We start from the raw sequence: 21,658 nt of genomic DNA, 5'->3' as shown, positions 1-21,658 counted from the left end.
GCATACCCATCCCCCTCCTTAACCTGCCTACACCTTTCTTACCTGGCCTTACCTTGGCTTGCCTGCCCCTCCTTTGTCTTGCATTGCCTTACCTACCCGTCCTTTGCTATGCCTTAACTGACCCCTCACTTGCCTTGCCTTTTCCTGCCTACCTCTCCCTTGCCTTGCATTGCCTTGCATAACCGTACTTCGCCTTTACTTGTCTACCCCTTTCTTTCCCGGCCTTGCCTTGCTTTGTCTGCCTCTTCTTTGATTTGCATTGCCTTGACTACCCCTCCCTTTCCTTGCCTTTCCCTCCCTACCTCTCCATTGAAACGCATTGCAATTTCATACCCATCCCCCACCTTGACCTTCCTGTCCCTTTCTTGCCTAGTCTTGCTGTGACTTGCCTTACCGACCCCTCCGTGTCCTTGCCTTGCTTACCACTCCATTTCCTTGCTTTGAACTCCCAACACATTCCTTTCCTTGCATTGCCTTGCCTGCCCCTACTTTGACTTGCATTGCCTTGATTACCACTCCCTTGCCTTCCCACTCTCTGTCTCCCCCTACTTTGTCTTGCAGTGCCTTGCATATTCATGCCCCGATTTGATTTGTTGTAGTGGGCTGACCTTGGCTGGATGCCAGGTGCCCACCCAGCTACTCTATCACTTCCCTTCCCAGCTGGACAGGGGAGAGAGAATAAGATGGAAAACAACTTGTGGGTTGAGATAAAGCAGTTTACTGAAGCAAAAGCAGAAGCGGAAAATAACACGGTTTATTCTCTACTTCCCATCAGTGAGCAATGGCCAGTCATGTTCTGGGAAGCAGGGCTTCAGCATACATAAAGGTTTCTTAGCAGGCAGACATTGGAAACAACGAATGCCCCCTTTCGTGCTCCTTTCCTTAGCTTTTATATCTGAGTTGATGTCATATGGTGTGGAATATCCCTTTGGTTAGTTTGGGTCAGTTGGCCTGGTTGTGTCCCCTCCCAGAATCTTGCCCTCGATTGGGGAAGGAATGTTACAGTACTGAGGCTGTGCTCGGCAGTAGCCAAAACACTGTTGTGTTATCAACACCCTTCTAGCTACCAATGCAAAGCACAGCACTGTGAGGGCTGCTATGAGGAAATGAACTCCAGCTCAGACAGACCCAATACACTTGTCTACCCCTTTCTTGCCTGGCCTTGCCTTGACTTGCCTTACTGACCCATGTGTGTCCTTGTCTTGCCTTGCCTACTCCTTCCTTGCCTTGACACGTATTGCCTACACCTTCCTTGCTTTGACATGTATTGCCTATGCCTTCCTTGCTTTGCCTTGAATTGCCTACCTGTCACTTGCCTTGCCTTGCCTTGCCAACTCAACCCTTGCCTTTCATTGCATACCCCTCCCTTGCCTTGCATTTCCTTGCATACCCATCACGCACCTTGCCTACTGTTTTCTTGCCTGGCCTTGCCTTGCCTTCCCTGCTCCTCCTTTGACTTGCCTTGCCTTGCCTACCCCTCCCTTGCCTTGAATTGCCTACACTTCCTTTGCATTGCCTTGCCTTTCATTGCCCATCTCTCACTTGCCTTGCCTTGCAGTCCCATTGTTAAGCCCCAAATCTCACTCGGAGAGTTACTTAAAGGGACTTAGGGTTTTTTATACCCCATGGGAGTGCAAGGGAGAAACGCAGCAATGTTCTCAAGAGGTTAAACAGCAAACTTTTACTAGCAATCTTTAGAAAATAAGGGAACTTGGCAAATTTTAAAGGCAACATTCAATCAAAATAATGCATTTCACAAAGCATTGACTTAGCATACTCTAACCCATCCAACCTTAAATTACCCAGATTTCAAGAAGAGGAAATTAGATTTTTGCCTGTCAGTCCCCCGGGAAAGTTGAGACCCTGGTGTCCGACAGTCTGTCAGCATCTCCTAATGAGACCCTTCACCAACAGATTCACAAGGTCGGAGGGTACCTCAACCACCCTTGTTTGGGGGGACTCAACAGAGCCAAGACACCTCAGTGGGTCCTGCCAAGGTGTTATCCGCTGCCGGCAACTGGAAGGACTCACTTTAACAGTTTAAGGAATAACACTTTTTATTAATACAAATTGTGACAGATTAATAAGCTTCAAAGGTTGTCAGTGATAGTGCCTACTGCAAAAATATGTTTTAAAGCAATCTACTGATACATATATTAAGCAAGCAAAAGCTCTAATATGAAGTAATCTACTAATATGCTATAGGGTAAGCACAAGCAAAAGCTCTAGTCCTAAAAGCAGCATTTAACGTGCGTAGAGGATATTTCTCACCCAAGGAGTCCCTCTGGGGGGGAGAAGATGGACTCAGCCCATCGATTGATCCCAGCAGTTTTGGTGGAGGTCTTCTCCCACTTTCCCCCTATCCCCAACTTACTTTTGTACTATTTTCTTTGTGTTTGGGTGGAGTTGGAGTGGCTTAGTCATAAATTTTATTTCTGATTGGTGTATTTAATGGGAGTGGGGTGGTGGTCGTGGTTTGGCACCTGAGGAGGGAGTTCGACACGGTTGTTAGCTTCAGCAGCAGAACATCTTGATTCTCCCTTATCAGACAGGTACTGTATGGTCTCAGTACCACAGTGTTCTCCCATTCTGCTGGGATTAGAATGGAGGGGGGCCACTTCATTCCACACTCTGTTCTGTTTCTCTGAGCAGATGTTTATCATTGTACTGGGGAGCATGTTGACCTCAGTCCATCCAGGGAGTTGCAGTTGCTTTTTACCTTAAAATTCTGAATCCCCTCTAGGTTTAACTCTATCCCTCATCCCACAAGGGGGGTCCCGGAGACCCATATTACAGTTATATATCTTTATTACAGGGAAAAGGGGAATGTCAGGGTGTACCATGGGAAAGTGACATTCAGTAAAATTTCTACTGCATAATAGTCTGCTTGCCTCAGGGGGAACATAGAACAAAACTCGAGCCATTCCTACCTACTCAGCATATTATTCCAGTCAGGGCCCTGGATTTGGATCAAATACCTTCCCAACTTTACTAAACCCTTCCTTGGTTTCCAAACCTGCAATCCTTTCTTCTGTTCCTCTGTCATCTTGACCACTTAGGCCTTCCTTGCCTATAGCTGGAGAAAACTTTCCAGCTGCCGCCTCAGCATCTCTGTCATCCTCTTTTCTCCCTCCCTCTAGGGGCCACCAAAAGTTTATCTTCTTCTTCTGCATGATCATGCTTCATACATTGCTTACTACTATTACATACAGTTCCTTCGGTATAGTTATTTTATACTTTGTTCTGGACTTTTTTAATTGCCTTAAAACATTCCTACTGGAGCAAGCTGTGCAAGCCTCCTGCCAGGGCTTTGAAGATAAGGCTGAGGGGAGGAGCTAGGGGCGAAGTCTTGGATGTGTGATGCCTTCTTTAGGTGTATAATGTTTATCTAAAGGAGGCCAGTGGCACTCTCTGGACCTGTGATGCTTGTCTCCTATGAGTCAGGTCATGTCAAAGAGGCCCTGTACACACACACCCATCACTACCCCAGAGAAGGCCTCTTAGCAGGGGTGCCTTCAAAGCACCCCCTCCCCAAGCCTAAATGACTTTGCAAAAATGAGGGCTTCCAGCCTTTGCAAAAGTGTCCCCTTTTTCCCCCCACGGGGTGGTACCAGGAGGGTTTCTAAGGGTATATAAACCCATGACATTTTGTGTTTTGTGGGCTTCTCTAGACCACCACTCCCCAACGGACCAAGACACCAATGACAACAACAAGTTCATCAAAGACCTCTGAAGTGGTGACTATAAATCTTTATTCTTTTTCTCTCTGTCTCTCTTTTCCCTTTAACTCTGATTCTTTTCTCTCTTTGTCTCTTTTCCCTTACCCATTTTCTTGGGTGGCTATATTACAATCAAAACAGCAAAATACCTGTTTTCCTTTGCAATACCTTTATGCCTTTATATTGCCATGTTACTATAGATAATAAGAACCAAACCAGCTACATACCTATTTTCCTTTGCAACCAAATTGTTCTAAAAAAAATCATATATATATATATATGCAAACACTGATCATCTATGGCTTTATTAATATAATAAATAAATAAACCCATACAGACCCAGCTGGTTGGGGGTTCAGCAACCAAATCCATTTATTCAAATGAGACAACACCTTTTACATGCACCTCAAAACAACACGTGACTCCCTTGACCAACCACCATGGGGTATCTCACTGCCCATGTGTATTGGAGTACCATTTGGAACTACATTTCCCAGGATGCCTCACCCAGCATCCCTAAAACATGCCTCCTACATCTCCCCCATTCTTATTATTATGAGGAAGTACAGAACGGTGCATATAATAGAACAGTACATTTTTAAACCTTTTGAAACCTTTAACAGTTACCACTGTATCACAGTGACTCAGCTCACTGCTTTACCTTGGCTCTTTAACAAACCTACTTATTTGAACTTTTATCTCTAACTTTTGAATTTGTTTGACATAAACTTGAACCTTTATTTTCTTAAGAGTTTGTGTGTAACTGGGATAAACAGCAACTTTATTGATCTGAGGGTTTTAGTGCAGCCAGGAGAAATTCAACTTTATTTCAAGGAAAGGGTTTTTAGAGAACAAGTGTTGTGCTATCTTCTTTTCCCTGCTAGGATAATGTGGTTGAGGTGATATTGTTGTATAGTTGTTGTGCCTTTAATTGAGATATAATTGATATTGAATATTTGAATTTTCATACACACACTTTTTCATTCAAACAGCAGCCGCTATTCACACATTTCATTCTTACATGTTCTGTATATTCATTCTGTTCTGCTTTTTAACTATAAGTGTTAATTAATAGTGGTTATTGTTTATGTATTTCTTCTGGTTCTGTTTTATCAATTATTGTTTCTTTGTGACTTTTCTGTTTTGAAGAAGAGTTAATGTAAGTTTACATACATAGAGGAGACCTGTATTCCTTCCCCCCCTTTTTTACTGTTTTTGTAATATTTTTCTTAATGTGTGGTGTGCTCTTTTGACAACAGCCTGTTTTATGAGTGAGTTTTGTTTAGAAAATGAAAAGTTAATGAATTCAAAGATACTTAATTTTCAGCTCCTGTTCATCCATCTCTGGCAGCTGCTTTTTGCTCTTAATAACAAACTTAACAAATGTTAATAACAATTTAGACAGTCTCAGGTGAATACTGTGGCAAAAACAGATGTGAAGGTTAGGTAAATATGTAGTTTTTCTGTAGCTATGTCCAGGAATGCTTTTTTTTTGAAGTAGAACAATAAGTCATTTTATGCTTTTTATTGTCTTTTACTTCAAAGTTCAGGGTTGAGAGGTGATCCTTTTGCTGGAGCTTGAAGTAAAATCGATAAGTCATTTTAATGTCTTGTAATGTCTTTTACCTCAAAGTTGAAGGTTGCTGTGCAATCCTCTCTTTATCGTAGATTTGTTCCATTGTTGGGTTGATGAATCTCCTCTGGAGTATTTTGCAGTCCCACTTCCCAAATGATATTGGTTAGAGCAATCATAATCAGTTTTAACTCAGTCTCGTAGGTAGTTAGGACCCACAAGCAGTTATTTTTGCATTTTTGCTGACACTATGCACACCTTTCCGGGATAATGATATCTGAATGTATTAATTAACAAGGTATGGAGATGCTTAAGAACTTTTTAAACACATTATTTGAACTACATTGTCACATTAACTGCATCTATTCAGCTGCATTTGAAAACTTAACAACTTTTATAACTTTTAGCCTTAACAATTTAAACAAAGTCACTGGGGAACTAATGAGAGAATAGGAAAAAAAGCTTCAGTGTTCTTACCAAAGGTCCTCAAGACAACAAGATACAATGTTAAATTAGTTTTGTATGTCTCTCGGGAGGCACACAGTATGACGTTGTAGCTGTGGGATTGAGCTGTGCAGGAGGGAAAGTAGTACAGCCAGCTCAGCACAGCCCCACTCCGCTCCAGCACAGGGGGTGGGACCATCTTTCCCGGCCCCGCGCGCTCCCTGCAAAGCCGCAGCAGCGCCGACTCTTATACGTGGTTTGCTTTTTTCTTCTGTGCTGCCGTTTGCTCGCACCTCACGCTGCTCCGGCTCGGCATGGTTCCAGCACTTCATTGTGGAAGGGAGAGTAGCCCCCGCCTTGGTCTCGGGCAGCCCCGGTCCAGTCCTGGCTCCGGCGGGGCTCCACAGAGCTGCTCCAGCACGCGCTCCCCCGCGGACGCCCACACGCGCCGCAAGCCTTGCGTATGGTTGGTTTCGCCGCCGCCCAAGCCGCCCCAGAGCCGCGCCGCTGGCTCGCACTGCGTCCTGTCCCGGCACGGCGCGCCCCGCGCAGCCACCGCCGCGGCCCCGGGCCGCACTCCCCTGGACATGTACCTGCGCTCGCTCTGCTGCCGCCGCTGCCCAGCATGGCGCGGGCGGCGCTGTGGGGGGATTTTTGCAGACACACTCCCCCGCCGTTCGTCCCCCCCCCCGCTGGGGCTCCACGCAGGCCGCGGAACCGCCGCCGCTCCGGCTGCGGCACGGCAGGGACCCGGCACAGCTCTGGGCACGGCCTCGGCAGCCTTCGGTTGTCCGTTTCAGGCGCTGGCGAAACTGCCAGCTCCCTGCCGCGCCGAGCCGGGTCGGGTCTGTGCTCTGGCCATACGGGACCCAGAGCTCCGCACCAACTCCGCGCCGCCGCTGCTGATAAGCGCCGCGAACAGTGCTTTTTCAAACCCCGCGCTGCTTCGCTCGCCCGCAGGCGTTGTAGCTGGCGCTTGTTTAAGGAATTTTGGCACTGCTGCTGCAGAGCGCAGCGGCTCCAACAGGCTCTTTTAACAGCGCAGAGGCAGTGGGCGCAGGGGTAGGTCTTCGTCCCTGTGCTGCACGACTGCCTGTCTTTTTTCAGAGGGAGTAAAACCGACTCCCCCCGGTGTCCTCTGTTGGTTCGTTGCCTACCGGATTAACATGCTCCATGAACGCTTCCTCAGACTGGGACACTCGACAAGCTGGCTGTGGGCAAGATGGCGACGCCCAAACCGCGGCATAGCTGCCACGTGGCTGCAACTCGGCAGTGGCTCGGGGACTCAAGGTCTGTCTCTCCTTAACAACCATGCTCCTTCTCATCCACATCACTCACAATCACACTGCAGACTGCTGTTAAGTTCCCAACTTGAGCACTGCCCTCCCCTTCTGTTGTAATCTGATCTCTGGTGTCAACATGCAAGGCTACTGCCCTGTATTTCCAAGTCTTCCCCTCCTCTTTGAGGAGGCATCTGTAAACCAGACATTCCATAAATCAGAGGAATAATGAAGTGCAGGTTTATTGGGAGAAAGGAAAGGGTCTTCTTGTGGCTTAGTCTGAGTCGGCTCTTGTACAGAGAGGGTTTTTGGTGGTCCTTCCTTCACTCTGTGAATGTGACAATAATGCTTGATCTGGGCACACTACTTCATTACAGTGTCCCTTTGTGCCACCCTGGGCGGGGGGGTGGGGGTGGCGGCAGTGTGCATCTCTAAGGACCTTAAAGGGGCCTCCCAGTATGCTTATCTGCTGTCTCACAATTTTGTCTGCTTCTTGTAGGGCCAAGTTCACCACAAACAAACCCTTTTCCCATACAGAGTATTGCTTTTTAGCATCCTTAAAGCTGTGTGAGTGAAATTGGATGGGATGAGTGAGACCCTCTGGTCCAGACTGCCACACAGGAATTGACAGTCCATGGACAACAAAACCCCACTCAACCTGTAAAGGGTCCTCTGGAGGAATGGGCCCAAGAGCTTGATATATTCCTGCCTCAAAAGCCAACAGCTTTAGGACCTCCTCATGGACCAGAGTCCAGCCCAAAGAAGCTCTTTTCCTAGTACAATGATACAAAGGCCGGGCTGGGATATAAAAATCAGGAATATGCTTCCTCCAAAATGCCAAGTATAGGTATGGAGAGGCCTGGCAGGTTGATTATATCACACTGCTGCAAACCCGCCAAGGCAAACACTATGTGCTCACCATGGTGGAAGCAACCACCTGATGGCTGGAGATGCACCCTGTGCCTCACACCACTGCCCGAAACACCATCCTGGGCCTGGAAAAACAAGTCCTGTGGCAAAATGACACCCCAGAGCAAATTGAGTCAGATAATGGAAGTCATTTCAAGAATAGTTTAGTTACCACCTGGGCAAAAGAGCATGGCATTGAGTGGGTATATCATATCCCCTGACTTGCATCAGCCGCCAGATAGGTTGATAGGTGTAATGGACTGTTGAAAACCACCCTGAAGGCATTGGGTGGGGGGACTTTCAAGCACTGGGATCAGCATCTAGCAAAAGCTACATGGCTAGTCAACACTAGAGGCTCCATCAGTTGAGTCGGCCCTGCCCAGTGTGAGAAAAATCTCTTTTCCCAATTTATAAAACGGCAAAAAAACACTTGCAGGACAAGGAAACTTACAGAAAAGAATCCTTTATTTGCAGCGCTGGGTGCAGTCCCAAGCCACCCGCCTGGAAAAGCACACCCCCCTCCAAAAGCACGCTCCTTTTGTACTCTTTGGCCACCCAATATGTTGAATATTCAGCGGGTAACAGGTATTTTACCTTAAAGGGTAATTTTCAAATCAGCGGGTGGGTGTCACCCTCCCGCCTGATTGGTCCCACCTGATTGATCCCACCTGATTGGTCCCACCTGATTGGTTGATGACGTACCCCCCTGTACTGTACAGGGGGCCCCCCTGTACCACTTGATTGATTGATGACGTATCCCCCTGTACTGTACAGCGGGCCCTCCTGTACGACCTGATTGATTGATGACGTACCCCCCTGTACCGCACAGTGGGGGTTCTTTTGCACACAAAGACATGTGGCCAGTGTAAATTTTCCATCTATATATTGTATCCTACCTCAACCGCAATATTCCCTCGGTGTGCAGCCCTGACGGGGCCTTTCACCTCACAATCTTCACGAGGCGCCTAAATATTCCCGAAATTAAATGGGAGGTAAGAAAAAAATCCCAACACCCCGTTTCCCACTTAAATAAATTTACTTATAATAAAACCAGATTATTTTATTTCTCATAATCCCCCCTTTTTGTCTTTATTCATGGCCTTATTATAAGTCTTTTGTTTTGTTGATTGTCTTTAGGTTTTCCGAGTTCGCTCCCACTCAGTTAGTATATCTTGTGCCTTGTTCATTTCTTTCGTTTGCTTGGCAAGTTCCCACTCAAGTAATGCTTTCTGTGCCTTCTCCATGTCTTTCGTTTGTTTGGGGGTTGGTCGTAAGATCATGATTTTTTGGATTTCTGGGCCTCTAGCTGTAGCGGTTTTCGGATCCATTGGCATGGCAGTTAATTGCATCCCTTGGACGACACTAGAAATTAATCTCATAAAACATGGGATTAGACAGGGTATGAACAACAATCCAGAGACAGCACATAATAAGAAGAATCCCACTTTCTTCCACCATGCCCCCCCAAAGAAGTTATCCCACCACTCTCCATCAACTATGGAGTTCCATTTTTGAACAGGGACATGGGTGATTTTTCGGATGTTGGAGGCTATTTCCATTACAGCTTCATAATTATCATCCATTTGTAAGCAGCAGTCTGAGGTGTTGAATTTTCCACAGACTCCTCCTTCCTCTGCCAAAAGATAGTCTAGGGCTAATCTGTTTTGGTATATGGCTGCTCTACTTTGGCGCTGTTGTTCAGCTATTAGTTCTAATCCCTTTGCGGTCTGATTTATAACTATTTCCACTACAGCTTGGAGTCGTATGATTCGATTGAGCATATAAATAGGTGTACGGTAACCCCACGTACCATCTTGTGCCCATGTGACCGGTCCATAATACTCAATAATTCTCTCAGGAGGCCACTCCTCCTCCCCCCACTTTTGGGTTCCCCCTATTGAGTGTTCTTTAATCCCAATGTAGGGTGTTCTTTCTTTTACTTCTCTTTTTTCTCGGTTAAGGGAGTCATATAACGGGACTCCCAATTCATCTCCACTCTCCAAGGGCAATAGGAAAAATCCAGGCAAAATTATTCCTATGGTACAACAACCACTCCAATTTTCTGGTAGGACTGTATATGCCCTTTTTCCACAAATCCAAAAAAGTCCATTTAGTGCTTTCCAAAAATGTTTGGACAGGCTATCAGCATTTTTCCAAAATTTTGATATTTCTATTATTCTGGAAAAAGGGTTTACTTTGGTTTTATTACATTGGTATAGTTTTTTGTTTGCGTCCCACTCACAGTTGGGGCCCTTTTTTCCTGACCAATAGTCAGTTGGGGCTCGTGGGAAATACTCACTGTGAGTGGAGTTGGTTTTTAGGGTTCGCTTGCAAGGGGTTTCTCCAACTGGATGTACAAAGTGTGGTCCTGTTCTCCGTATACAATCTCTCCCTATTACTGTGGAGCTTAATATCCATCCTTCTGGTCTATTCACTTTATTATGAGAAAATGTGTAATTTCCTTTGAGTATTTCTTGGGCATCCAGACTAAAACCTCTCCAGGACCATTCTTCCGCCATTAAAGGCCCTCCACATACCCAACATCGACTTACTCTTAACCCTTTAGCAATTTTTTCTGCTAGATCAACAAATAGATTTTGTCCTACTGCCGGGAGCTCAAAATTTCCATCCGTCTCTCCTGTCAGTTCAGAATATAAGCTACTTAATTGTGATAGTAGGTGGTTCTTGGATTTTTTTCTCTCAGTATCTTCAATGATTTCTTCTATTATTATTTCAGGGGTTCCCCACTCACTAGTGATATCCCAGCAAATCCAGGTTTCTTTGACGGGACAACTTAATCCTAGTCGTGCCCCTTCTGGTCCTAAATTCTGTGCTACTCCATAGTGTCTGTTGCCTATCACACAGGTTTCTAATTTTTCCTTGTCATAGCAAACTTTGTTCACATACTCATGTGCCATAAAGATGGTTACCGCACCTGTTTCGTAGTATGCATTTTGGTAACATTTTTGGCAGTGGTCATTGGCAACAACCACTAGCAGGAGCACAGCTAAGGCAAGCAGAGGTCCAGTATAGCATATACCTCCACTGTCCATGCTTATCGGATTGCAGCCGACAGCAGGATGGGAAGATCTTCTTGTGGCAAGTATAGAGGCTAATCTGGTCTTGCCCTCTATTGCTTTGCCTTTGTGCTCGAGTATAGCTGGCACCTAATAACACTAAAAAAATTTTTTATTGTGTGTGCCTGGTTGGTTGGTTATCTATTTCCTAATGCACAATCATTCTCCAAAAACTATGGGTCTTAGTAGCGGTAGTCTCTCCTTCGTGCTGGGATTCCGATTTCTTTTGTTGGGAGCAGTGTTTTCAGCTGTTGTCCTCTCCTGGTGACTGTAAAAACAAAATTTTACTTTCGGGTTATTTTCAGTTTTGGGTACAGTCCTTGACATTTCCACTCGGGAGTGGAGGAAGGGGGTGTTATAGGCCCTCTGACTCTGGTACTGTGGGTCCACCCCTTCTCTATAGTTCGTATTGCTGTTTCAGTGGTTAATACCACTTGGTATGGCCCCTCCCATTCTGGCTTGAGAGGTTCTTCTTTCCATGCTTTTATTAGAACCCAATCTCTCACTGAAATGTTGTGTATTTTCATCTCTAGTTTAACAGTTTGGGGAAGTAGCCCTTGTTGCCTGAGGTTGTCTAACCTCTTGGCTATTGTTGTGACATATTCTCTGAGGTATTTTTCACCTAGTTCCAGAGTTGGACTTTGGTGGGTTTTATGGCATGACGGATAAGGCAGCCCAAATAACATCTCATAGGGGGATATATTTAGGTCTCTTCTGGGGGCTGTCCTGATCCGAAAGAGTGCTAAAGGTAAACATTTTGTCCATGGCAGCCCTGTTTCCAGGGTGAATTTGGTTATGGTTCGTTTCAGAGTTTGGTTCATTCGTTCCACTCTCCCCGAGCTCTGCGGGTGCCACGGAGTATGATGTTGCCAGGAGACTTGTAGAGCCTCGCACGTTAATTTTAGAATTTTTGAAGTGAAATGTGATCCCCGGTCTGAATCTATGGTTTCGGGTAGTCCAAATCTGGGAACCACTTGTTCTAATAATGTTTTAACTACACTTTGAGCCGTGGCTTTTAAGACTGGAAATGCTTCTACCCAATGAGTTAAGTGATCTACAATTACCAATAAGTATTTCCATCTCTGTACAGGAGGAAATTCGGTGAAATCTACTTGTATTCTCTGAAAGGGCCTAATTGTGAGCTCTCGCCCTCCAAGGGAGCGAGCTCTTTGTACCCTTTTGTTTACTTTTTGACAAATCATGCACTGGCTTGTTATTTGTTTAGCAACAGTACACACCCCCAGGTGCCCGTAAGCTCTCAAAAATGTTTCTACTAAGGCTTGGGTGCCCCAGTGTGTGCTGTTATGGAGTTCCTTTAGTACCTCTCGTGTAACTGCTTCTGATAGTATCTGTCTCCCATCTGAGAGAAACCACCTCCCCTCCTCGTCTTTCTTGGCTCCTATTTCAATTAGTTTTTGTTGTTCAATTTCAGTAAACACTGGCTGGGATACTTTTTCTGGAACTGGTATCAGGGCCATAATTTTTGCTTCAGGTGTCCTGAAGCTGAGAGCGGCCTCTTGGGCAGCCTGGTCAGCTCGAGCGTTTCCCTGACAGATCATATCTTTTCCCCTCTGATGCCCCTTCACATGTACAATGGCAATTTCTTGTGGTTTTTGGATTTCTTCCAACAAGGTTTCTAGAAGTTCACGATGACTTAAACCTTTCCCCTGGGAGGTTACCATTCCCCTCTCATGCCAGATTTTCCCAAATATATGTGCAACCCCCCAGGCATATCTGGAATCAGTATATATGGTTCCCATCCCACTGCCGATTATACACAGAGCACTAATCACTGCATACACTTCACATGCTTGAGCAGACCAGTCCTTTGGCAGAGTCCCCGACTCCACCACTGTGAGATCTTCTCCATCGACTACTGCATAACCACTTTTTCGTTTCCCTTCTACGATTTTTGATGATCCATCTGTAAACAAATGTATTCCTCCCTCTATAGGGATATCCAATAAGTCTTCTCTGATTTTTGTTTGATAATCAATAATGTCTAAGCAATTGTGTGCAGTTATATCATTCTCGGTATTTCCTTGTCCATACAAAAACTGAGATGGATCTACACATGAGTTAGTTGTCAGACTTAAGTCATCTTTTTCCATTAATATGGTTTCATATTTCAGAATTCGAGAATCTGTCATCCACCTTCCAGATTTCTGACTTAAGACTGCTCTTACTGCATCTGGAGTGTGTACTTTAATTTTTCCTCCAAATGTTAACTTTCTTGCTTCCTTCACCAGTATGGCTGTAGCAGCCACCGCCTGGATGCAGGCTGGCCATCCTCTGATTACTGGGTCTAATATTTTTGATAGGAAACCCACCGGCTTTCTGACTCCCCCCCAATCTTGGGTGACCACCCCCTTGGCAGTCCCTTCTGAGGCATTCATGTAAAGATCAAAGGGTTTCTTTAGATCTGGTAAAGATAACACTGGGGCTTGGGTTAGGACTTCTTTCAATTCGTTAAATTCCTTTACTTCTTCTGGGGAGTACTCTGCTTGGTAGACTTTTTTGGGTGCCGTGTCATTTGTCAACTTTTCGTACAGGAATTTTGTTTTATTGCTATAATCTAGAATCCATAGTCTGCAGAATCCCACTAATCCTAAAAATTGTCTGATCTTTTTCTTTGTTCTTGGGAGAGGGAGGTCTAAGATCCCTTTTATTCTTTCTGGGGTTAGCTTACGTCCTCCATTCTTTATAATATGTCCTAAGTACTTTACTTCTTTCTCCACAAATTGAAGTTTATTCTTTGACACTCTCAATCCCTGTTCCCCCAAGAAGTTTAACAGTCTTACTGTTTCCTTTTCTACTTCTTTTTGTGTTTTTCCGGCCACTAATAAATCATCTACATATTGTATGATGACAGTTCCTTCTTGTGTATCAAACCTGCTCATTACAGTTTCTAGGGCTTGTCCAAATAAGTTGGGTGTTTCTGAAAACCCCTGTGGGAGAACTGTCCACCTTAGTTGTTGTTTTCTTCCTGTTTCTGGATTTTCCCATTCAAAGGCAAAGATGTCTCGAGAATTTTCATCTAATGGACAGGTCCAAAATGCATCTTTCAAGTCAACTACTGAGAACCACTCATACTCGGGGGATATTCTACTCATTATGGTGTAGGGGTTTGGAACAACTGGATGACGTACTCTAACTATTTTGTTGATTTCTTGCAAGTCTTGGACTAATCGGTAAGTTCCATCACTTTTCTTCACCGGTAAGATGGGGGTATTGTATGGTGACATACAGGGTTCTAATAGGCCATCACGAATTAATTTTTCTATTATTGGTAGAAGACCCTTTTTCCCTTCTAGGGGAATGGGGTATTGTCGAATGCGAATGGGTATATTGGAATACAATTCTACTTTGAAGGGCTGTATTTCCAGTCTCCCTCTGTTCCCATCTTCCGCCCACACTTGGGGATTTATCCCTAAGTCTTCACGCAAGACAAAAAGTTTGACTGTCACCTCTTCCCCTTGGGGTACTATTCCCACCCCTAGAATGCCCATTAGGTCTCTGCCTAGTAGATTCACCCCAACCTGTGATGTAATTAGTAAATCTGCTTCAATTATTTTCCCATTTCCTTTTATGGTTACAGCTGGGGCTATGGGTACTTCGAATTTTTCTCCTTTTGCTCCCATTACAGTAACGGTGCGTTTAGAAATTCTTATTCCCGGTGGAGGTTGGATTAGGCAGGTTCTTTGAGCTCCTGAGTCTACTAAAAAGGTAATGTCTTTCTCCTGGGGTCCTATCTTTAAATTTATCAAGGGTTCTTTTCTTTCTTCTGACCCCAGGAGAAAGAACCCCTGACTTTCCTATTCTAAGTCTTCTTGTAATTGGTAGACTCGGATGTCTTTCTGCTTCTTATTGCATTCTTTTTGTATATGGCCTTCTTCTCCACAGTAGTAGCAACAAATTTGTCTTCTACCCTGTGTATTTGGGGGTCTTCTTTCTGTCTCCTTCCTGTCTGAATGCTTAGTGAACTTGTTGGCATATTGGGTTCTTTGTTTCCTTTGGTTTCTAGGTCCATGGCTATATTCTTTTTGGGGTACTTCTTCTTTTTGTTCTGTTGTTTGTTTATTCATCTCTTTAATTGTAGCCATCATTATCTCAATTTTATTTTTCTGTCTTTCCTCATCTCTCCGGACATACACTTTTTGGGCTTCTTTCAATAAGTCGTTCAATCCTTTCTCATTCCAATCCTCTATCTTTTCTAATTTCTTCCTAATATCAGACCAAGAATGTGTTACAAAACAGACTTTTAATAGTTCTTGTCCTGTTCAAGAGTCTAGTTGTACCCCTGAATATTGTTGTATATTTCTTTTTAGTCTTTCTAACCATTCTGACGGTGATTCATCTTTATTTTGTTGATCATCAAAGGCTTTGGCTGAGTTTTGTCCTCGAGGGACCGCCTCTTTAATTGCTTTAATGATACAATTACGATAATCAATCATATTTTGCCTTCCTTCATCTGTGTTCTGATCCCAATTCGGGCGAGCTACGGGCATTTTCTGTTCCCCGTCTTGACCATTTACTCCTTGAGGATGTTCTCTGTTCCATACCCGGATCCCTGCAGTTCGAATCATTTCTCTTTCTTCTACAGTGAATAAACTCTTAATTATAGATTGCATTTCGTCCCACATGAATACATTCGGGCCTAAAAATTGGTCCAATTGTTCTGCTGACCCCAGTGGGTCTTCTAGTAACTTCTTCATCTCCTTTCGGAACTCCCTTACCTCCGTACTGGTTAGGGGAGCGTTTACATATCCCACCCCTCCTTGTGCTCCGTGCATGGGAACTTCTCTGAGGGGATAAAGTTTTCCTGGTGTTTCTGACTCTTGTTCTTTTCTTCTTCTTCTTCGCGTTTGTCGGGGACTAGGAGAAGGGGGAGGAGAAGGAGGAGGGGGAGGAGGAGGTGGAGGAGGAGGGGGAGGAGGAGGTGGAGGAGGAGGAGGAGGAGGAGGAGGAGGAGGAGTAGTCCTGTCTAGATCTTGCGCTCCATTAACTTGGTTTCTATCCGGGTTGTAGGAGGGGGGGTTGTCTAAACACTCTTCTATTGGATACCAATTTGGGCTTTTTTTCTTCTTCTCGTTTTTGTTTGTTTTACTGGTTACTTTAACTGGAAAGAGTTTCATGGTTTTTATCCAACATGCCGCATAGGCGCTTTCTTCTTGGTTAAATGGTTCTTTTCTATTGACATAGATATTAAGGGCTTGACAAATCCAGCTGTCAAAAGAGCCAAATTGGGGCCAAATAAGGTAATCTGATTTTATTGGCTCTTTTGTCCATTCATATATGCAAAATTATATCATAGTTGCCTTATTTTTTCTCTGAGTCCATCTTGCTTCGTCCCATGTCTCTAACATTCTGCCTAATGGGGAGTCTTGGGGAATATTAGGTATTTTTTCTGATTTTTTCTTTCCCCTCTCTTTTACAGTTGTTTTACTTCCCGCAACTCCCATTGTAATTAATTAATAAGATTACACACACTTTGTCAAAATCTAACAAAAAATAGCAAATTTAAATCCCGGGAAATACCTATCCCAGAGGCTGCGGAAAAATCTGCAGGAATTCCCTGCCCACAGGCTGGCTGTGGGAAGGCCCCCACAGGAGGACCCTGTCCAGGGGCTGGCCGAGGGAAGACCCCTGCGGGAAGACCCCGCCCAGGGGATGGCCCAGGGAAGACCCCTGCGGGAAGACCCCGCCCAGGGGCTGGCCAGGGGAAGACCCCTGCGGTAAGACCCCGCCCAGGGGCTGGCCGGGGGAAGGCCCCTTTAAACAAGGATAGCAACTGTTTCACTGCCTCTGTCCCACCGAGACACGCACAGCACACCGCTCCGCTCCCTGCCGGAGCGCGCTGCCACCTCCGCTCCTCCGGAGCACCTGGTGTGATAGTCAATAAAGACAAAAAGAGATAATTTGCTTATCAAATTATATTTGTAATACTGTAATTGTGAACTGTGATGTTATGTTATCGTGAAGAATTATATTCCACTATGTTACCCCTAGATGTTAGATATCTATGTAGAAAGTATTCTCCCTAGCAACTGCAACAGAACCTGTCAAAGAAGACATAGAGCAGAAGGGAGGCCCCTAACACCAAGACACCCTTAGCAGACACAATCTGATAAGAGGAAGGAGGCGGCCAGAAAGAAGACGCCAAGAGAAGCTGATAAGGAAGACAAGAAACAGGGAAGATTCCCTGGTAACAAAGACAGAACATGCGCAGAATGAACTGGTAACCAGAAACCTGGGAGGAGATTTGGGGCTATAAAAAGAAAAATTGAAACTTATTGAATTTGCGGAATGTATAGGGGAGGCAAAACCCCATCCGCCCAGCGCTGTTTGCCCATTTGCCTTCAATAAACTTTTGTAAAACTTTAAAAGAGTTTTGCTATTGTTACTGATAACACCTGGCACCCCTCTAAACAAAGGCAGCAACAGTTTCACGTCCCCGGCCCCACCGGGGACACACACAGCACACTGCTCCGCTCCCTGCCAGAGCACGCAGGCACCCCTTTAAACAAAGGCAGTAACAATATCACTGTACCGCTTGATTGATTGATGACGTACCCCCCTGTACCGCACAGTGGGGGTTCTTTTGCACACAAAGACATGTGTCCGGTGTAAATTTTCCATCTATATATTGTATCCTACCTCAACCGCAATATTCCCTCGGTGTGCAGCCCTGATGGGACCTTTCACCTCACAATCTTCACGAGGCGCCTAAATATTCCCGAAATTAAATGGGAGGTAAGAAAAAAATCCCAACACCCCCTGTTTCCCACTTAAATAAATTTACTTATAATAAAACCGGATTATTTTATTTCTCATACCAGTCAGAGTCCCTTCACACTGTAGATTGAGACAAAGTCCCTGTAGTACACCTGAGAGGTATGTTAGGTAAAACAGTTTGGATTAATCCTGCCTCAAGCAAAGGTAAACCCATCTGTGGGATTGTTTTTGCTCAAAGACCCAGGTGCAACCTGGTGGGTGATGCAGAAAGATGGAGAAACAGGATATATACCTCAAGGGGACCTTATCTTTGCGTGAACTGCCCATAACACTGTAGGTGTATATGTATCTGTATGTATATATATTTTTAAATATGTATTTAATTAGAATAATGAATGTATGTGTATAGTTGAGAAGTCTAAATCTGATATAGTGTGTTGATATGAAAAATTTGGGGTGGATAATGTTACAGTTTTAAACTTTTTGGTGAATTTTCATCACCTACACACAGTTGGAGCATGAGGGAGAGCAAGTCCTCTCCTTGGAAGAGATAAACATCAAGGTTTAATTGTTTTCTAGCTAGGAGTCTTATTGACTCTCCCATTGAAAAGCTAATAGCTTTCTTTGCAAGAGGGGAATCTTTTTGTTCTCCTCTGCCTATGCTTGGGGCAGAATGGAGGGAGTATTGTGCAAGGAGTTTGGACTTGGGGGAAGAGAGGAGGATATCGCCTGAAGGGAAGGAAGGGTGTCATAGGTTTTCTTGGTTGTAAAAAAGAAAAAAAAACCCGCTTGGAATTTTTTCCCTTTACCACTGTGAAAGAAGGGTGTTGAGCAAGGGAGGGGGAGGATATGTCTAGAGTGAACACACACACACACACACACACACACACACACACACACGAAACAACTGGCTAATGGCCCCACATTCCAAGCTAAGTGGCCTCAGAAGACTGGGGGGGGAGGTGAGCTTTTTTTTATCCCTCTGGAGACAGCACATTTTACTTTTGCCCTGACACTGGGAGGGTGTGTGTGTAGAGAAAGAGCTCTGGGATTCATTTTTTTCAGCCGAATGACTGGCTTCTTCTGGCCCCAAGGGAGGTCACGGTTTGCCTCCGATTCCTCGTGTCCTGCTCTGCCCACTGGCTGGACTTGCCTCGTATTCATCGGAAAGCTGGTGCCATCTGTGGAGGAACCTTTGAGGGGAAAGGCCACTCCTCCCCTCCTCACCCGGGTCGGCAGCAGCTTGCAGCCATTGACAAAAAAGGGGATCCCAGCCAGAGCCAGCCTTTGACAGCAGAGAAGCTTGTGCCCATTGATGAGGAAGAGGAGTTTCCAGTCACAGTCAGTGACAGCATGAGTCAATGGGAAGACTACCTTCTCCCCTTATCCTTTTCCCTTCAGCTGGGGAGGGAGTGTCCCCATCTGGCTGCTGCCAGAGCCCAACAGCACCCCCTGCCGACCATTGGAGAGCAACTGCAGCCTCTGCTCCAACAGAGATCCAACAGCGTCCCCTGCTGGTCATGGTTAGATTTGCGCTGAAAGGTGAAAAGTACTTAACTGTTTTTGGTGGGAATTTGGGTGCAGGATTGTTGTTTGGTTTTTTGTTCTTTTGTTGTGTTACCTATATATATATATATGTATATTCTTTAATAAAGGGCTGATTTTTTTTCTTTCTCCACACTTCCTCGACTGGAACCCCTTAATTTCGAATTTACAATTGCTTAGAGGGAGAAGCTTAGTCTTCCTCATAACTTGCCCTCCTTAGCAAACACATCTGTCTAGTTAAGCTGAGACGGGGGACAGGGGCAAAAGTTAGAGGCGTATTAAACCTTCTGACATCAGGTGGTGGGTCCCTCTTTTTTTCCTGCTCAGCCCTGGAAAAGGAGTTTTTTCCCCCCTGCCTGGCACCACCATTGGAGTCGGCTCCAGTCCCTATCCAGCCATCACTCCTGCTGCTGAGAGGAGCCCCTGGGAGAGCCCCCACTGCTGCTGGCCGGGGAGTTCCCTTTGTGTGGGATGAGTGGAGCTGCCTTGCCGTGCTGACGGGGCACTGACATAGCTCGCGGTTGCCGTTATCATTGTTGCAACCAGAGCCCACCAGTGCCCCCTACTGGTCATCAGTGACTTACTGCAGCCTTCGCTTTTTTCCTGGCACCTACCCAAGACCCCCTGCCCATGATCAGTGGATTACTGCCAGTACCCTCTGCTGTTTGTGATTATAGCTGCACTGAAAAGGGAAGAAGTACTTAATTATTTGAAAGTTTCGGTTACAGTGTTGTTACTTGTTCTGTTTTTTTTGTTCTATGTAATTTTAGTAAAGAACTGTTATTCTCCTTTTTCTATATTTTGTTTTGAAAGCCTCTTAATTTCAAAGTTATAATAACTTGGAGCAAGGGGGGAGGAGAGGGGGGCTTTCTTGCTATTCCAGGAAGGTTCCCCCCTTGCTTGGCTGATATTTTTCTTGTTAAACTAAGACACTAGTGTGTCAGGGGAATCTACATAGCTCCTCCTCTCCACCATATACCCAAAAACTCCACCTCTGAAGAAGGAAGTTGCAACTTTTCTGAGGGAATCTGAAGGCCTATATTTATCAGGTGGTCAATTATTCTTTTCTGAGTCTGTCCCACCTCAGTGACATCATCTCCCCTGATCAATGTCATCAGTGTATTGATACACCTTGGTGTCCCCATCTGGGGTGATTTGCTCCAGCTTAAGAGCCAGAGCGTGATGGGCTATAGTGGGTGAATGCCAGTAGCCCTGTGGGAAACGAGTAAAGGTATATTGTCCTCCTTCCCACCTGAAAACAAAAAGCCCCATATTTCTCTCTCTGAGGGGAACCACTAAAAGCATGTCCTTTCCATCAGTTGTAGCTAACACAAGGTGGGCTTGTTCCTGAATGGTAGAAATCAGTTCGGCCATTAATAATTTTTTCCAGTCTTTCACACTCATCCCTTGCCTTGCCTTTCCCTGCCTACCCCTCCCTTGCCTTGCATTGCCTTGCATACCCATCCCCAACTTTGACTTGCCTACACCCTTCTTGAGTAGCCTTGCCTTGCCTTGCCTTGCCTTGTCTACCTCTCCCTTGGCTTGCCTTGAACTGCCTACACATGTGAGCAAGTTTAAGCTGGCTTCCCGCCAAGTCTCCAAATGCTCAGTGAAAGCCTCTCCCCTCCCTCCCTCTTTGGGCAAAGAGAGGAAAGGAAAAAATTATAGAAACTGAGAGAAACCGAGATCAACTGGATTATATATAAAAAAAAATATATATTTACTATTATATATATACAATTTGAATATATTATACACAATATGGAGCTCCCCGGGGGAAAAGGGAAAAGGGAGGGGGAAAACAGGGATAAAAGAACTAAAAACAAATATCTTCTAAATATACATGTTACTATAGAGCTAGTGAATAAATACAAAAACGAATTAAATACTTCCCTGAACGGGACAGCAGAACTGTGAGAGGCAGCAGCCAACTCCCCCATGCCTCCCAGAGAGACTGGAGATAACAGCAGGTCTGAGCAGCAGGCCCTGGCCTATACAAGCAAGACCATCTGTGAGAGAGACCTGACACCTTCAGCCACCGGAAGAGAGAAGAGAGCAAACTCTCTTATCTGCGCCTTTTTATATGTTGTGTTATGGAAAGGAATGATATGGAATACTTCCTTAGATTTCTGACCCCGTTGCTAAGGAAGGCCTAAAAAATCCAAGAAACCAACCGACTACATTCTCCACCCCTTATTCCATATCATTTCTTTATGTAACACCTATATCTCACTCGTATCTATCTATCTATCTATAGTCCGTGTTTATTTTCCGAAGGCTGTTGTCTGTCGCTGAAGATCAGCACCAACAGCAACTCGGTTTGGATCCTTGGCCCTTTAGTCACAATCACAGTTCTGGTTTAGGGCTGGTTCACTG

This window comes from Neopelma chrysocephalum, unplaced genomic scaffold (assembly GCF_003984885.1).
Source record: "Neopelma chrysocephalum unplaced genomic scaffold, ASM398488v2 Primary Assembly neopelma1_96914, whole genome shotgun sequence".
Lineage (NCBI taxonomy): Eukaryota > Metazoa > Chordata > Aves > Passeriformes > Pipridae > Neopelma > Neopelma chrysocephalum.
Note: the sequence above shows the minus strand (reverse complement) of the source record.